At 45.5% G+C, this 13,978-nt stretch overlaps 1 long non-coding RNA gene across 4 annotated transcripts in view; it reads right to left on the bottom strand.

Annotated features, from left to right (window-relative positions):
* The window catches only part of LOC134969593 (uncharacterized), a 640,552-nt gene that overhangs the window by 96,594 nt on the left and 529,980 nt on the right, over positions 1-13,978 (bottom strand). For all 4 annotated transcript variants that reach the window (XR_010189504.1, XR_010189505.1, XR_010189503.1 and 1 more), the window contains 2 exons: positions 3,250-3,470; positions 2,588-2,656 (listed from right to left, as the gene is read on the bottom strand). This is a non-coding gene — a long non-coding RNA (uncharacterized LOC134969593). The remainder of the gene's footprint in view (positions 1-2,587; positions 2,657-3,249; positions 3,471-13,978) is intronic.

The following is a 13,978-nucleotide window of genomic DNA, read 5'->3' as shown; positions in this document are numbered from 1 at the left end:
GGTAACTACACAGTAAATACAATACAATTAAGTTTAAGAGAAAAATGAGAGTAAGAGAAGAGAGAGAGAGATATGGCCCATAATAACAAGAGAGAAACAGTATGATTACGGAGAAAAACTTACGCACAAAGGAAACGATCGCATGCGCCTCGATATCCAGCTCCCGATTATCAGCAATGAGAACCGTTGAAGAGAGTGACCTGGATATGGTCGGCCTGCCTATTTATGCCCCACACACAATACAATTCAATGGTCCCTACAATCTTATTGTTCATTGGACACAGGAATTCGGCTTCGCATTATAACAAAAGGTCATAGGTTGATTCATACAGGTGGGCTGTGACTATTTCCAACTGCTCAGGTGGGAGGGAAACTGGGTTTCCCGCCGCATGGGTAATAAAGTGCAAATAAAGTAAATGTTCATAAACTTCTTATGTCCATAACTATTCGCACGAGCGATTGATCTGCTTCAAACCAACACCGGAATATTTCTAATTAAATATTCTTCCGATGGATACTAAACACCACTGTATTGCTCCTGTCTGACCCTTCGTATCAAACAAAGAGGGATTTCTCTGTTCATGAACATTCTATATTAACCAAACTTTCAGAATCTATCAAAGGGACCATGATCTACAAAATACATTATATAGAGAAAATATGTAATGATTGAGTCGCACGCTACGATCGCATAAACTCTACCGTAAATACGCATACCATGCGCCTGCGGGTGCCCGCGACTGTGAGTATGCGCACGTACGGGAGAGCGTACGCATGCGCAGCACGGACCTGTGTGAGGTGCAAATATGGTAGTGTGCATAGAGATATTTTTCTGACTTTGACAGTATGTGTGGGGAGGCTGCAGAACACAGCTCGGGCTGAGACAGAGGTACAGAGGGCTGGGAAAAACTTCATTCACATCAATGCTGCTTTCCAGCGCAATATACAATATTACCGGCCGTCAGGGCTGATCGCATGAGGCCGTCATTTAGAGAGTTATGTTTACGGGCTCTTCTGAACACTCTCTGTGAGGCTTTGTTATCTTCCAGTTTGGCTAGGTGCAAAACACACCGCTTCTACAGCCAACAGTGCGAATGGCTTATACAAGCATGTGGCAAAATGAACAGCTTGGAAACTAAGAATGTGGAGGTTTGCAGGATTTATAAATATCTTTTCTCTCTTAAAGGGATCTGCTTTGCCAGTTTTCATGGTTTCTTGTCATACTTTCACTAACAAGTGCCCTTTTGAGAATATGCTCTTTAAAAACACAGTAATGGAAATCATTTCTCAGTGTTATAGCAAGCCTTCCAGAGACAGACACCGACAAACTATCGATTAAAGGTCTTTATCTGCCCTGCGTCCTGCTTCGGATAAGTCACAGGAAATATCATTATCGATGATTCCAGTTTACAACTGACAGGTGAAAATAACTAGTCAGGGGGGCACAAATCACCCCAGACAAATCTTCAAGTCCTGGCTTAGAAAATCTAGTTCAAGTGCAGCACTGACCCGACATGAATAGACGCTGCTACCATATGGTGGATTTAAACTCCCTCAACTCTGTGTAATGAAACGTTATTATTGCTATAAGAATAAACTTGGTTCCCTCGATAAAACCATACTGTTATCTTAGCCTCATGACCTATTAGATGGAAATCATATCTGTTCAACGCCAAACTGTGACAATCTTACAAGCTGTGTACTGATGTGAAGCTAGCGGAATTGGGACAATGAAGGGCCATGAGAGTCTGACTAGAGGCCATATCTGAACTGGGACTGGTTGTCCTACTTAATAATAAAGGAGGGAGGGGTCTATACATGAAGCAGTGAAAAGAGTGGAGAAGTGAGCCGGTGGAGAAGTTGCCAATGGCAACCAATCAGCATTGAAGTAACATTTAAAATTTGCATACTATACAATTGTACGGAGCAGCTGATTGGTTGCCATGGGCAACTTCTCCGCAGGCTCACTTCTCCACTCTTTTCACTGCTTCATGAATAGACCCCAGAATGACAACAACTGGAGCAGGGAGATGGTTGTCAGGGGTTGGCGGAGAAGGGAAGAGGGAACAGTTACCTATAACAACCAATGGTGTCCGCCATGCCAGCAGACAGAAGTATCAGCTCTAATGTGCTTTTGAGGTACACAGTGGACAGGTCTTCAAATGCACCCACATATATAATAAAAAGATGACGTATCACGATCACCCGGTAGTAACCTCAATAGACTGTAAAGATTTGAAAGCAGATCTTAATTTAAATGTCACTCAGGGAACCCAACACACATCCAATCAAAAGCTTGATCCTGTATTGACCCATGCCCATCACATTCATTTTACTAATCAGATCACTATGTAGTACAATGGCCAGTCCGTCCCCTGCAAAGTAAAGATATTCCCTTTTCATGACTTAGCGGTCTTTCATTTCAATTGCGTAGATAAAATGTACTTTTGGTCTGTAATCCCTCTAAGGTGATGAATCATTACAGACGTGGTGCGCTCTCTAATGGTCTCTAAAGCAGGCTCTGTGCTGGGGACAGTCCAAAGGTTAAACAAAGTATTGCACTCAAATTGAAAACACACCGACTTACAGATAAGATGCTCCATCTAAACATTCTGGCTGCAAGCATTTTCCTTCAGACTCCTCCATGGCAGATGCTCTGTAACCACATGAAACAGGCTGCGTTAGAGATTCAGTGCAACACTTCCATTAGTCTTGTGCGGCCTGTGTGTCTCCTAGCGGGAGCACCAGCCATATTTCAGGCCTCATGCTCACAGGCTTATCACATTTTGTGCAGAAATCCCAACAGAGATAATACGGTCCCCAATGACTTCGATTGTGGTCCGTAATATTGATTCCAGACCCGAGACATCTGCATTAAAGGCCTGAATAACAATACTTTAATGACCTGCTAAAATCTAGTTGCTTTGTGGTGAAGTTGTGCTACTAATGTGTGGCTGTTGTGGAACTACACATCCCAGAATACTGTGCCACAGTTTAAGCATGCCCTAACAGCAAAAATGTGGCAAGGCATGCTGGGATGTTTAGTTCCACAACAGCGGGAGGGCCGCCGCATGTTGAATACCCCTGCTGTATAGCTCGGAAATCAGTGAATGTTAATGGTCATGTAGGGCAATAAATGATAAATTGTCCGACTCCCACTAAACTTATTCCCAGAGCCAGCCGCTTGTTGCACTCTAGAAAAATGAATTTAATCAGAATTGCAACACAACTGGGTATGATATAGGGTACCTCTATTGTGTATTGCTGTCGGGTTGATCCTCATCCTCTGTATGCTGAATGGGAACAATTACATCAGATATGGAACCACTCATGGTGGCAGGACAGAAACTCTCTCAGCTGTGGTGCAGTCAGCATGGAAGACACAAGACTAACACTTCTTTCTTCTGGTAATGCTGAAGAGTCCGATGAATGTGAAGAAGGAACAGTCTGTATTTAGAAGAATATATACACTGGAAAACAGAGAGGGAAGACCAAGTTATCCTGACTGATTGTGCACTAGTGTAGTGTTACAATACAATTTCTTCATATACAGCTATTTACAGAGGGGTGTGGTATGGAAGGTAGATAGTAACTAGGTAGACAGTGTCTAGGTCGACCATTATTGGTCGACAGGGTCTTTAGGTTGACAGGGTCTTTAGGTCAAAAGGTCGACATGAGTTTTTAAATTTTTTTGGGTGTCATTTTCTTTGTAGAGTGACCGGGAACCCCAATTAGTGCACTGTGTCCCCTCGAATGGCTCGCTTCGCTTGCCATGCTTCGGGCAAGGTGCCTCCGGCACAGATTACCGTTCCAATCGTAGTCCACGTGGATCGTTAAGTATGAAAAGGTTAAAAAAAAAAAGAAGAAAAAAAAATTGTGAAAAACTCACGTCGACCTTTTGATCTGTCGACCTAGAACATGTCGACCTAGAGACCCTGTCAACCTAGTTACTGTCGACCAATAGTGGTCGACCTAGTTACTGTCGACCTAGAGACCGGACCCCTTACAGCAGGCATGTCCAAACTTCGGCCCTCCAGCTGTTGAGAAACTACACATCCCAGCATGCCCTGACATAGCTTTAGCATTCTCTGACAGCAAAACTGTGTTAGGGCATGCTGGGATATGTAGCGACTCTCTCAAAACTGCTACTGCTAAAACCGCATGTACAGAGCCGCCCTGAGATAGTAAAAGACGCCACCAATGCGATCGCAACTCTGCATATGCAATTGCAGAATTGCGATTCATACGCAGAAAAAAAGTACCATCCACAGTTGCGGTTGAACAAAGCCTACTCAGAATAATGTGGATGCCGTTGCACCGACGCAATGTTTTTAATTGCAAGCCATCGCAGCCAACATCATATATGCCCCCCAAAAATGGCCATGACACGCCTGCGTTTTCCCAACCACTCCCCACAAATCACGTTTCCTCCCACAAATGGTCACTTGCTGTCAGTTTACCATCAAATGCATGGCAATCGTTATGTGGTCTTCGCGCATGTGCAGTCTGCCGATAATCGTCTGAGTTGCATTTTTGTCTTGTAGGGAGGAATTCAATTAGCCACAATAATTCACCACAGAATAATTGATCCCCTGGAGCTATTTAATTTAGCCGTTACTGGGGATTTTTATTTATGCTTTTAAAAGGGGACGTAATCCAAAATCATGCAGACCTGAGTTTAAATCTACAATAAAACTGTACCCTGGTTTTCCCCACACACATTAAAGATTCCTGTACAATTTGATCTAAATGTAATGGATATGATTCATTTGTAATATTACCAATGCTAGAGACCTATAATCAAATGAACAGAATGGATAGTGGATAGGTGGAATAGCCTCCCAGCAGAGGTGGTAGAGGCTAAGACAATGGAGCAATTCAAACATGCTTGGGATAGATACCGTATAAGGATATCCTTACAAAGAACTAAGGGGGACATTTACTAAGCAGTGATAAGAGTGGAGAAGTGAGCCAGTGGAGAAGTTGCCCATGGCAACCAATCAGCACTGAAGTAACATCTATAATTTGCATACTATAAAATGATACAGAGCTGCTGATTGGTTGATGGGGAAATTTCTCCACTGGCTCACTTCTCCGCTCTTATCACTGCTTAGTAAATGTCCCCCTAAGGATCAAATAGGGTTGATGTTACCAAAAGGTAAAAAAGGGCAAACTAGATTTATTTATTTTTAATTATTAACAGTTTCTTATATAGCGCAGCATAGTCCATTGCGCTTTACAATTGGAACAACAGTAATAGAACAAAACTGGGTAAAAACAGATATAGAGGTAGGAAGGCCTTGCTTGCAAACTTACAATTTATAGGCCAAGCGGTTCTTATCTGCTGTCAAATTCTAAGTTTCTTTGTAACTTAATTTCTGTATTAGCATCTACAGGTAATCTTATCTAAACTAGGAGTATGTCACAAAATGTTATTTGCTCTGCAGACCCCCGTTCTTGTACTTTCGTACAGGGATTACTGATACTACATCGCATGATATGTATCCGCCATACAGCATACAATCCGGGCCAAATATTCCACTGGCGCCCCCAGAGTAGCCTCACTAGTTTTGTCTGAATCTTATGGTCTCATAACAGCCCAATAATACGGCTCTGAGGACTCACCCCCCCCACTCCCCAATATTGGGCCTCTTTAAGTGGTCGGCGCAAATTTGCTGCCCACACTTTGATGGAAAAAGAGGCTGCGAAACTTCACTGCTACCTGATATGTGCAGGATGAGGCCCGTTGAGAGAAGTGTCGGATTATAGGTAAACTGTCAAAATATAGTAGTGAATTCATAAACGAAGTCTCCAGTAGAGATGGTAAATACAACTGAACAAGCCTGAAAAGAATATAACAAAGATGTCTCTTGTTTCAAAGTACAACTAAACACCCAGTGTACCGGAGATAGGTGATAAAAATCAGTGTAAGCCAGTGTATTACACATGCACATACAGAGCCTTTCATTCGCGCACATATTCTTAATGCACTATTGTGGATTTTTGTCATTATGACCAGATTTAGCCGTTGTACAGCAAACAGACATACAGTCCACAGGGGATGTGCTTATTCTGATGAATGATGTACCAGGGGAACTGCAAATTATTCAGTCTGTCTCCAATTTATTCTGCGGAACAATCATCTTAGTGTTGTATTTCGGGGACCAGGCAGAAATTAAAGTTGTATTGTTATAGAATATGTATTAGTATTACCGGTGTCAACGTCTATTTAAACAAAACACATTCAAATGCATTGACCGAGACGCAGTGGAAAGTGTTTGTGACGTGTTTATGAGTTTGTAAAGCGTTTAGACATCTTACCTGGGCATTTATGGTAGTTTAAAGCTAATGTTTTCCAGGCATGTAGGATGCATTTTATTATTTGTGTGCACATAAAATGCTTGAGGTGTGACCTGTGTTTATAAAGCATTTCTATTGACGTCAATATGAAGATAAAAACGCGATTAACAGCAGGAGTAGGACATGCTCCTTTGTAACCCAAAGCAAGGAATATGAAGGAGCATAAAATCCACAACTAGCAAAAAAGCCAATCCGGGGTATCCCAGGACTGACCATTTTTCAGTCCCCATACCCGGGATTGAAAAAATGGCCCGGGATTGGCCACCCTGGTCATATGCTAGTTTGCATTGCATAAGGTTTTAGATTTGCTTACATCTACACCTTTCATTCACTAGAATGGGAGCGTCTCTGTGCCCTTCCGGCGGGGCTAGGCGGACGGATCGCCTGGTCCTGCCGGGAGTGCACGTATGCGATAGAGCTGCACTAGATGACCTGTACCAGCACTTAGAGATGCGGGACAGTGGAGGGAGGGAGAGAGGGTGTGTAATAATAATAATAATAATAATAATAATAATTTTATTTATATAGCGCTCTTTCTCCAATAGGACTCAAGGCGCTATAGAGTGTTCTACTATAGGCTGGGAAACTTAACAATGTGTTTGCATAACTGTATTCAGATGCCGCTGCCCTAGGGCAGGAACAAATACCTGTACGCAAGGAGGAGGATGACCATCACCAGCACTAGCTAGCCACTTCCAATTGGCTGCTTGTGAATTTCTCTCTCTTCATTGGTCGTGTCTCAATTATATGATTTTGTGTATTTTTACAATTACTTGTAGTTGCTATTATCATTTGCACATGAACCCAGCCATTTAAATTATATGTACAATAATTTTGTATTACAGGTTGAGTATCCCTTATCCAAAATGCTTGGGACCAGAGGTATTTTGGATATCGGATTTTTCCGTATTTTGGAATAATTGCATACCATAATGAGATATCATGGTGATGGGACCTAAATCTAAGCACAGAATGCATTTATGTTTCATATACACCTTATACACACAGCCTGAAGGTCATTTTAGCCAATATTTTTTATAACTTTGTGCATTAAACAAAGTGTGCCTACATTCACACAATTCATTTATGTTTCATATACACCTTATACACACAGCCTGAAGGTCATTTAATACAATATTTTTTAATAACTTTGTGTATTAAACAAAGTTTGTGTACATTGAGCCATCAAAAAACAAAGGTTTCACTATCTCAGTCTCACTCAAAAAAAGTCCGTATTTCGGAATATTCCGTATTTCGGAATATTTGGATATGGGATACTCAACCTGTATTATTATTATTATTATTATTATTTGGAGGAAATTCTAGCTCTGTATTCTTTTAGCAAGCCTTTTATTTGTACACAGTGGTCCTGATTCAGGTTTGTAAGCAAAGGAAAAAGCACAATAATGGGCAAAACCGTGTTGCACTGCAGGTGGGGCTGATGTAACGTGCAAAGAGATTTAGATTTTTTAAATATTTTTTCTGTGCAGGGTAAATACGAGCTGCTTTTGCATGTAGCCCACAAATGTTAGACAGCTTTATTTCTACACAACAATTTATATTTCAGTTTGAACACACCCCACTCAAATCTAACTCTCGCTACACGTTACATCTGCCCCACCTGCAGTGCACATGGTTTTTCCCAGTTGTGTGCTTTTTTGCTTTGCTTACAAACCTGCATCAGGCCCAGTAAGCAACATTAATGTACTATATTACAGGGTTGCAACTCAAAACATAACTAATAGTAAATACGTTTCTCGCTATAACAACAAATGTTAGATGTTTCTCGTGCTTATGCATACTTGCCTACTCTTCCGGAATGGGCGGGAGGCTCCCGAAAATCGGGTGACCCTCCCGGCCCCCCGGAAGAGCAGGCAAGTCTCCCGATTTCGGGGGTCCCCCCCCTGCCCAGCCTCCCACTTAGAGAGTAAAGTGGGTGGTCCGGGCAGGCGATGACGCGATTCTTGTTGAATCGCGTCATCATAGCCACACCCCCTGCTGGACAATACCGGTAATAGCGGCATTACACAGCGGGGGACGTGATTAACATGACGCACCACGCCCCGTTCCACCTCCGCCACGCCCCCGCCACGCCTCTGGCCCGCCCTCCTCTGCACTGCTCGTCGGAGCACGCCCCCCTGCTGAGCCGACCTGGCTGCTCTCTCACGGAGAGAGCAGCCAAAAAGTCGGCAAGTATGTGCTTATGTAATGTTTTCATGCATAAATATACACCTCCCCATCTATGCATAGGCATGAATATGACATTCGTATGTGTGGCAATGTTTGGATGCATATGCAACCAGCACATCATCAGCCCTGGGGCCTCAAATCAGGCTTACAAGGGGCCACAGAAGTCTCTGCTTTCTGTGCTGATCTTTGTACAAATGACTGCATTTCTGTACCACTATATCGCGTACAACTGAGATACACCCTGTCTTCCCTGACTGCTCATCTTCATGTTTAAAATAATATTTTTATTTTATTTTATTGGGGCATTGTTCCAATGGCAGATGGGATATCTAATTTGAAATGCCTCTTTAGTAATCAATGACCATTCATTGTAGATGGAATGATAACTATAACGAGTGTAGGATGCATCTTACAACTGCCTAGGTTACCTGATGACCATCTCACCTGTCCTCTGGCGTATGACTGCATTGGTAAAGGGACATATCATTCATTATGGAACTAGCCTCCCGGGGCGAATGTAATAGGGTCTGAGTTTATGTGCGAGTGCAAAGTTGCATCATCTCGCTGCGAGTATATTCCGAAATTCTCAGTATTATAATAGCCTGCAAGCTTGTCTGCAATGCAAGTTAATACGAGTAAATTGCGGGTAAGCTCGCAACTTGTAATGTGAGTTTCTATACCAACTCATAGTTACCGACATTCTGGCTGCTCTCTGCGGGAGAGAGCAGCCAGGTCGGCTCACAGGGCGGGCAGGGGAGGCTGTGACGAAGAGGAGGGGGTGGTCCGGAGGCGGAATGGGGGTGGAGCAAGGGCGGGTGGGGCGGAGCAAGGGCGGGGTCACGATGACACATTTAACCCCCGCTCTGTAATGCCGCGATCACCGGCATTACACTGCAGGGGGCGTGGCTATGATGACGCGATTCAGCAAGAATCGCGTCATTGACTGCCCGGACCGCCCACTTTACACACTAAGTGGGCGGATGGGCAGGGGGGACCCCCGCGAATCGGGAGACTTACCTGTTCTTCCGGGGGGCCGGGAGGGTCACCCAATTTTCGGGAGCCTCCCGGCCATTCCGGGAGAGTAGGCAAGTATGTAACCAACTTGAAGTTTGACAGAAGCCTGCATAGATCAGTGAGATCTGTGCAGGCTTCTGTGTGTAAAAGTAAATAGTTATATTTCAGAAGAAAGAATTGGAATCTATGGGCCCATTGCAGTCTATGGCGAAGCGCTGACTGGCTGGAGGACAGCCACTTACAGCCAATCAGCAGTCTGTTACCAAGGCAGCAGCCATTGATTGGCTGGCAGCTATACAAGTGATGGAAACCACAGGGGTTCTGTCACTTGTGGATAAAAGTTACTGTATATATGTATACATATATAGCTCTTCTATGTGTGTACTGTTGTTATGTTAATATTTCTTTTACAGGGGGACTATAGTTACCAGCGGCCCCTTCAATGTCCTGCATTCTTGTACTTATGGTTCTAAAAGTACCAGCATGCGGGTTAGGCTTGCCCACTATCAACCTCATGAGTCACACCCATCAGCAGAGGTTCCGGGGATTGCTCCAGGCTTCAGCCCAGGCCTGGGGAAGACTGGAGAGGGGGAACCCCATTGTTGGGGGTTACCAACTTTCCCAGGAATCCCCATATTGGGCTAACTAGATGGGTGGGATGGGGACGACGACGACACACCAATGAACTGTCTTCCCTGGTTGTGGAATTACCTCCCTGCTAGGAGCCCCCTCCTCATTTTGTTTCCCAGATATTTAGAACCATTGCTGGCTGCAAGAGCCCAGTGCTGGTTCATTAAATACTGGGGACCCCTACGTGTTATGTTCCTTGAATTTTTTGTACCGGGCCTGGCTCAAAGATCCTGGTGCTGCTTATGAAAGTATGGGGGGACCCCATGCATTATTGTTTCTGAAATGTATCGATTTACTTACATCATACTTGCCTACCTGACCCTCTCCATGAGGGAGAAAATGCTCTGTTCCTGGACTTTCCTGGTAATGTATGATTGCCATCACCTGTGGTGAGCTAGTTAATTGATAAGAAAGGTGTTTCACCACAGGTGATGACAATCATACATTACCAGGAAAGTCCAGGAACAGAGCATTTCTCCCTCATGGAGGGGGTCAGGTAGGCAAGTATGACTTACATTTACACGCAGAAGTCTGCACAGCTTCTATCAAACTCGCCAGATTTTTTTTTTTTTTTTTTTACTAGTTCTGTGCGAGTTTGAAACTTGCACCATATTACATTATGCGAGTTGTAGGTTTTTAATGGGAAAATATCTGGATGCAAGTTGGGACATGCGATATTGGAAATGAGAGTTTAATACGAATTTGCATGTTCTCGCAGCTTTTGACATTTTTTTGCGAGTTTAATCGGTTAACGCGCACCATTTGCAACTCACACCCAATTACATTTCACCCCACACCACAGACTATGCACAGATAAGCCCAGGGGCACAGCGAGGGCGGCGCAGTCCCACCGGCCAGTAGCTACATGCTGCGCCTGTCACTAAGCCACGGCGGCTGCACTGCGGGACGGGAAGGATGAATGAGCACTTTCCCCGGCGACCCCAGCAGTGATCCAGGAAGCGGGTAGGTCAGGTGGTATCCGGACTCCAGGTCGACAACAAAAAGGTCGACACACCTTAGGTCGACGCCAATTGGTCGACACACCTTAGGTCGCCATGGACAAAAGGTCGACATGGACAAAATGTCGACATGGAAAAAGGTCGACATGCGTTTTTTTATGGTTTTTTTTTCTTTTTTCGAACCTTTTCATACTTAACGATCCACGTGGACTACGATTTGAACGGTAATCTGTGCCGAGCGAAGCAGAGCGAAGGCACCATGCCCGAAGCATGGTGAGCGAAGCGAGCCATGCGAGGGGACGCGGTGCACTAATTGGGGTTCCCGGTCACTCTACGAAGAAAACGACACCAAAAAAACATAAAAAACTCACGTCAACCTTTTTCCATGTCGACCTTTTGTCCATGTTGACCTAAGGTGTGTCGACCAATTGGCGTCGACCTAAGGTGTGTCGACCTTTTTGTTGTCGACCCTGAGTCCCAGACCCGTGTATCCTCATGGCTGCCTCCCCCCCTTAATGTCCCCAAGGCTGCCTTCCCTGTGTCTCCGTATGGCTGCTCCCCTTCCCCACCGTGTCTCCTCATGGCTGCCCCCCCTCCCTCTCCTTGTCTGGTCTCCGGCCCTCCTTGCATCTCCGCATGGCTACCTGATCTGGGTCTGGGACTCAGGGTCGAGCCATGAGGAGACACAGGGAAGGCAGCCTTGTGGACATTAAGGGGGGGAGGCAGACATGGGGATACACAGGGGGGGGAGGCAGCCATGGGGATACACAGGGGGGGGAGGCAGTCTTAGGGAGATACAGGGGGGAGGCAGTCTTGTGACGATACATGGGGGAGGCAGTATTGGGGAGATACAGGGGGGGGGCAGGCATGGGGAGACACCCCTTTAATTTAACCCCACATGCACACTTGGGGGGGGTCATAGCCAGTAGCGGATCTTGCCACGGGCAAGCAGGACTTTTGCCCGGGGCGCTTCCTTCCGGAGGGTGCTTTCGCCATCCGGAGGGCGCCGCACCATGGCAAGATCCGCTACTGCTGTGCCCTCCGCTGCCCACTGTGTCCCCCGGCTGTGTCCCCGTGAAGGGAACTAGACGCTACGCGTCTAGTTTCCCTTCGTGGAGAGGACCTTTTGCTGTGCGGTGCGCGATGACGTCATCGCGCACCGCTCAGCATTTAAGCGGCGCTACTACTGTACAGGGGGCGTAACTGACCACGCCCCCTGTATTAAGCCACGCCCCAATTTCCTCCCCGGGCGCAGAGAGGGCTCGAACCGGCCCTGCTCATAGCACACATACGCTCCGGGCGCCGTGGCTACATGCTACACCTCTGGATAAGCCTGTATGTAAAACACATATATGTGAATATTGTGTTGTAAACTGAAAATAAGAATGCGTGCCAAGCTGACAAATTGATATCACAGGTTATGAATGACAATTAATAATGTACCTGCTGATTGTAACACTGACAGGAATTGGGGATCTGCCTTCTGCAAAAACTTCTGACAATGGGATTTATAGTCTGTCTGCAGTGTCAGGTAACCTGTGCATCAATCTGGATAGTGCTGGAGTTAGGATGAAGGACAGATGGTAAGTTGGAGCGGTGGCATACTGTAGCTCTGGGCTTCCGCAGTTGCTGTGACTTGTTTCCTGACACAGCAATTGGCTGCTGCCCAATATTTCCTGTTCATCATTATAAGAGGCTATCACAAGAGGTGCACATTGTCATGTTTATAGAAACGCCATTAGGAAAATGTTCTAAGGAAATTCCTTCCAAGTGCTGACACTTTACTGACAGAGCAATTGTGAAATATCACTTCGTAACACTCGCACACCTGACACTCCTGAAGGGAAAACCGCCGCTCTGTATTCATGCCGGAAGAGAAATACGTGCAATATGGAAAACAACAAAAGCTGAATCCTAATGGGAGATTTGGGGTGATAAAGTCAGTAATGACATGGAAACTTACACAGCAGCCTGCATCTTTGCTGGCTTTCTGAATGTGACCTAACATTCCCCCAAATTGCATGGTGTGATATAAAACATTAGTTATCTCTACCGATTGGAACCATGCTGTGCATACTGTAGTCCAGAGATGCAATATCTGTCTAATCTTTCCAGTTGTCTACCTCTGATGCAGGCCACAAATAAAACTAAGGGGGTCATTCCGACTCGATAGCACGCTGCACTTTTTCGCAGCCGTGTGATCGGGTCGGAACTGCACGTGCTGCGACCGCAATGCGCAGGCGTGTCGTTACCCGGCGACAGCCGTCGCTGGGCAACGACAAGAACTACGAAGAAGGACTTCGCAGCGGCGGCCGAAAGAAGATTGACAGGCGGGAGGCGGATCCGGGTGTCAACTGACTGTATTCGGGGAGTGGTGATCCGAACGCAGGCATGTCCAGGCGTTTGGAGGGCGGATGTCTGACGTCAATTCCGGGACCTGACAGGCTGAAGTGATCACAGTGGGTGAGTAAGTCAGGACCTACTCCTAAACTGCACAAAATGTTTTTGCATAGCTCGGCTGCACAAGCGATCGCAGCCTTGCTATGCAAAAAAAAAAAAAAAACACTCCCCCATAGGCGGCGACTATCTGATCGCACGGCAGCTAAAAACAGCTACTGTGCGATCAACTCGGAATGACCCCCTATGTCTCCTCCTGCAAACCCCACAATGAGATTCTTCCAGATGCAGGGGACAAGTGTCTCAGAACATTACTCTGCAATTCCAATATGGGCCCTCATTCCGAGTTGTTCGCTCGTTCTTTTTCATCGCATCGCAGTGAAAATCCGCTTAGTACGCATGCGCAAAGTTCGCACTGCGACTGCGCC

This window comes from Pseudophryne corroboree, chromosome 11 (assembly GCF_028390025.1).
Source record: "Pseudophryne corroboree isolate aPseCor3 chromosome 11, aPseCor3.hap2, whole genome shotgun sequence".
In the NCBI taxonomy this organism is placed as follows: Eukaryota; Metazoa; Chordata; class Amphibia; order Anura; family Myobatrachidae; genus Pseudophryne; species Pseudophryne corroboree.
Note: the sequence above shows the minus strand (reverse complement) of the source record. Positions and strands in the feature narration are given on the sequence as shown.